This window comes from Phoca vitulina, unplaced genomic scaffold (assembly GCF_004348235.1).
Source record: "Phoca vitulina isolate PV1807 unplaced genomic scaffold, GSC_HSeal_1.0 scaffold1325, whole genome shotgun sequence".
In the NCBI taxonomy this organism is placed as follows: Eukaryota; Metazoa; Chordata; class Mammalia; order Carnivora; family Phocidae; genus Phoca; species Phoca vitulina.
In genome coordinates this window covers 3,977-8,694 of record NW_022591012.1, presented here as the reverse complement: position 1 = coordinate 8,694, position 4,718 = coordinate 3,977, and the positions used below count along the sequence as shown (strand labels likewise).

At 67.1% G+C, this 4,718-nt stretch overlaps 1 protein-coding gene across 1 annotated transcript in view; it reads left to right on the top strand.

Annotated features, from left to right (window-relative positions):
* Positions 1 to 49: 49 nt before the first annotated feature.
* Positions 50 to 4,718, top strand: part of LOC116629538 (gap junction gamma-2 protein-like) — a gene marked incomplete at its 3' end in the record, with an annotated part of 8,610 nt that continues 3,941 nt past the window's right edge. The window contains exons 1-3 of the mRNA XM_032399803.1: positions 50 to 185; positions 307 to 392; positions 509 to 1,638. The remainder of the gene's footprint in view (positions 186 to 306; positions 393 to 508; positions 1,639 to 4,718) is intronic.

Below are 4,718 nucleotides of genomic sequence, written 5' to 3'. Positions count from 1 at the left end.
GGGCCAGGGCAGGGGTGCAGCCGCCCTCACTGGACGTCGGGGGTGCTCTGGGACAGGACGTGGGCGACCCCAGGGACGCTGACCCTCCTGCGTGTTTCAGGAGCAGCGGCTGAGGCAGCGGAACACGGAGACAGAGGAGAGCCTGGCCAAGCGGCTGGCGGCCGCTCGGGCTGACCTGGAGAGCAGTGAGTGTGGGCCCTGGCCGCTGGGTGTCCCCCCGTCTCCTCAGCCAGCACGGGTCCCCCAGCAGCAGGGTCCCCGTGGAGGACCCCCAGAGCCTGCACTGACCCTGTCCCCCCACCCCAGGCAAGGAGCAGGGCCTGTTTGACCTGGTCATCGTCAACGACAATCTGGACGTGGCCTATCGGGCCCTGGAGGAGGCTCTGGCCGAGGTGGGCTCCACAGGGGGCGGGACTCAGCCCTGTGTTGCACACGGGACCGGGGGCTGGGCAGGGCACGTGGCCGTCAGCCCACACTGGGTGAGACCCTCCTTCTCTGTCCACGGCAGGAAATCAAGAAGGCTCAGCGGACCAGCTGCTCCTGAGCAGGACCACCAGCTGCGTGCTCCCTGGTGGGGACTGCGCTCGCCTCGGCTAGCGCCCAGACTGCCGCAGCCAGAGGACCCTGGCCTCCCCTTACTCCTGTCCTGGGAGCTGGGCCAGGGTGTAATAAAGAACTGCTGGGCAGCAGTGTCCATGAGCCCATGGCGTCCGTTCTGGACAGGGCGTTGGGGACAGGGGCCGTGCACACCTCCACAGTGGATCCCCGCTCCCGGCGGCCCGCCAGACTCCCTGGGCTCTACTTGCTGGGGCTCCCTTTGCCCCGTCTTCACACCAGGGAGACCCTTGGCCTGCAGCTGGGCTGGGGCCCCGGTCGGCGTGGATGAGCCTGCTGGACAACGGCTGCCTCTCCCACTGGCTCGTGGAGGTGCCATGAGGCCTTGTATGGGGAGAAGGACCCGGAGCTCCTCCTGCTGGAGCCCCCTCCCTTCCTGCTCGTCCCTACCCTGGGCCGTGCTGGCTCAGGGACAGCCACTGCTGACCGGGAGGGAGGCCAAGCCCCTGCATTGTGCCGAGTGCTGTCCTCTGTCTTGTGCGTGGTCCCCTGAGCCCGGTCCGGTCCCCGTGCTCCAGAGAGGACACTGGAGGGTCGGAGAGGGGCTGTCCCTCAGCTCTGGTCCGTGCCCGGGCCATGCTCCTGTGGTGGGACCCAGGCAGAAGTAGGCAGGCTGGGCGCTGCCCCAGAGCTCAGATGCACGACGAGGGTAGGTGGGAGCCTGGCCTGGACGCAGGCCGGCCACATCAGCCGGCAGAGGGCTCCTGGACATCCCCCCGCCCCCAGGCCAGAAGGCAGGTGAGGCGGGGCCAGGCTGATGTGCGGAGGGAGGGGGGCGTGTAGGGGAGGCCCCCTTCCTCTCTGGGCCCTGTCCAGCCCCAGGGACAATCGGGAATTCAGACCCCAGGCCTTGGGGGGAACAATGGAGCCCTTGAAGGCCCTCCCCCCACATTGTGCTTGGTGGTGAGAGGTGGCCCTGGGTCAGGCCCAGGACTCGGCCAGGCACACACCCTGCGAGGGCCAGTGTCCATCCGGCTGGCAGGTGGAAGGGCTCAGGGACTCCCATTTCCTGGCCTGGAAAAGGTAGGGCGCTGCCCAGGGGGCTAGGCGTGGGCAGCAGTGTGGGGACAGACGTCACGCACCCTGTCTGTGGGCCCAGGGTCTCGGGCTCAGGAGACGCACTCGGGGGACACCAGGTACTGTGCCTGGCTGGACCACCCTCCGTTCTCAGGGGACAAAATGGCGTGGTGGGGGAGCTGGGGCCCCAGGGCTGCTCAGGCCAGCTGGTGAGCGGGAAGGGAAGGGGGTGCACCGGGGACCTTCCCCAGCAGCTGGGGCTCCTCAGCCGTGCCGGTCCGGCCAGCCAGCTGCAGTGTGTCCAGAGGCTGGGCCTCAGACGGTTCCGGCCCCGTGGGAGGCTGGGGAGGCCTACCCCGCACACGTGGCAGACACGCCGGGGTGGGTACACCTGCGTGCCCAGCGCAGCGCTCCTGAGCCGGCCTGGGGCTCCTTCCCGTAAGTCCTCGGGGGCGCCTGCTAGACCGCAGGTCCTCAGGTCTGGGCCCCAGGGGTCACCGGGAGCAGACCAGACCCCTGTTGTCCAGGAGCAGCCCCCAGTGTGCCACAGATGTGAGTGGGCGGGCGGGCGGCCCCGGGCACGGTGCCAGACTGGCGTGGGGTCTGGGCAGGGTGGCGGCACTTTGGGAGGGGTGGAGGCCCCTGCGGGTGGTGGTAGGGTGCTCTCGCAGGTCCCAGCCCTCCCCACGCCAGGGCTCCCGGGCTTCCTGCCACGGCAGCCCCAGGAACCGCTGCGACGCCCTCCCCAGACCTGGCCCCTGCGGGACGAGCACCCTCACTGGACGCAGAGGGACTGCAGGGGGGAGCGGTTTGCCGGCCCAGCCAACCTCCCCGGTTCATCCTGCCCCTGCTGAGCACCCGTGTGGTGGGAGGGGGTTTGTGTGTGTGAGCGAGGGTGGGGGGGTGCATTGTGCACACGTGCGAGTGCCGGGGTCTGTACGTGGACCCTGTGAGGGTGGGGGCTCCCTGGGGCAGAACCCACAGGCTGAGTGTGGAGCAGGAGGGGGCTGGAGAGGGGAGGCAGTGGGGAGCCTGGGGGCAGCCCCCGTCCACCGAGCGGGAGACCGGTGTGCTCGGGAGCCGCGCGGGGTAGATGGCAGTGGCAGGGTGCCCTCCACGCCTGGGGTTGGAGGACTGGGCTGCCTCTGCTCTGGGCCAGGTGGTCCCGGTGGAGCCCAACTGAGGCCCCCAGGGTGGCGGTCCAGGGGCCTGGGGCGGGACAGGGGACACCCGTAGAGCCAACAGAGGGAGACCTTGGGGGAGTCCCATGGCCAGGTCAGGCCCTGGGCTCTGAGCTCTTGAAGTTCAGGCCCAAGCTGACCTTGGGGTGCTTGTAGGCGCTCACGTGTGGATGAGGGGCTACCCAGTGCTGGGCGTGCTTAGGAAGGGCAAGAGGCTGCCTCAGATGCTAGGTTCTGCCAGAGAACCTAGCGGTGCCCCGAGGTTCCCAGGGCAGGGTCCCTTGCAGATTTGGTGAGCTGAGCATTCTGGGGGGGCCTGCCTGGCAGCCCCACCTCAGTGGGAGGAAGCTCCGCCTGCCCTGGAGGGGCTCCTGGGAGGAAGCCGGGCCAGGGATGGGAAGGAAATGGCTGGGCAGGCCCTGGCCCTCACCCCCTGCACACCCCTCCGCTCCCAGGACCTTTGTTCAGACCCCTGCAGGCGTGAGAGGAGCTCAAGTGCAGAGGCCACTCGTGGATGCAGGCCATCCTGCTGCCTGCCAGAGCCCACCACCCTCCTCCCGGCAGTCTGGGCGCCCCCCCACCCCCGCCGAGTCCCTCGCTTCCCCCTCCCGGATCCTGGATCCCGCTGAGAGCGATCCCACACACACTTGCTCTGACCGAGCTTTGGGGGAGCTGCCATCTGAACGGAGCTTAGGTCCCTGCAAACCAGCACCCCTACCCCCCACCCCACCCCCACCCACTGGCCGAACCCCACTGGCCTCCTACTGGCAGCACTGGACAGCCTTGGGTCAGCCCTTCACCCCTCCTGGGGGCCAGGGGCCTCCCTGGGGCCTGTGGCTCAGCAGGAGTCGTCAGCCAAAGTCCCTGCTCCACGTTGCAACCTCCAGAGAAGTACCTGCCAGACAGGAGGACCCCCGTGACGGGGCAGGGAAGCCACCCCAGCTCCCCAGCAGCGCTCTTCCCATCATCAGGGCCCCTTCTCAGTAACAAAAGCCCACACTTGCTCATAGTCCTCCTGCTCCCCTGTGTCCTCTCCTGGAGCCCTTCCACCCCGGACATCGGAGCGTTTATCCTCACAACTCCTCCAGGTGCCCCAGGGTCTCCCTGTGCACTCTCCTGTCCCTGTCCTCCGCTCACCTGTGTTGACCCCCTGGCTGTGTTGATGTCAGGTACCCGTGGAGCAAGGAGTCTCCGATAACGCTTTCCTGCGGTGTCCCCATTGCCGGGGGGCGGGGGGGGGTGGCTGTGCTCCAAGCCAGCTTTCTCACCAGCCTGGGGACTTCTGTTTTCTTAGGATTTCATTTATTTATTTGACAGAGCACAAGTAGGCAGAGGGAGAGGGAGCCCAACACAGGGCTCAATCCCAGGACCCCGGGGTCAAAGGCGAAGGCAGACGCCCAACTGGCTGAGCCCCCCGGACGCCCCTAGGCTGGGATTTCTGCCAGCCTGGACGCTCCCTCCTTGCTGCGCGGGCTCTCTGGAGGGGCCCTCCTGAGGAACCGGGAGCTAGGTGGTGGGGGCTGCATACACTCTTTAGGGTTCCCTTTCCTTCCACTTTCATTCATGTAATCGTGTATATCAGTACGGACTCATTTATTTTACACTTTGGGTCGGACTCTATAACTAACCCAGTCTGTAATACTGCATTACTCCACTATTACCCAAATAGACGTGGCTTCAGACACAGGGCGCTTCTGCGGTGCGCTGCCATATCCCTCACTGTGGGCGCGCGTGTGTGTGCACGTGCCTGCCTGTGTGGGTGCGTGTGTGTGCAGTGCCTGCCTGTGTGTGCACGCATGTGTGCGGGCGTGTGTGTGCACGTGCCTGCCTGTGTGTGTGCCTGCCTGTGGGTGCACACGTGTGTGGGTGCGTGTGTGTGCACGTGCCTGCCTGTGTGTGCACGCG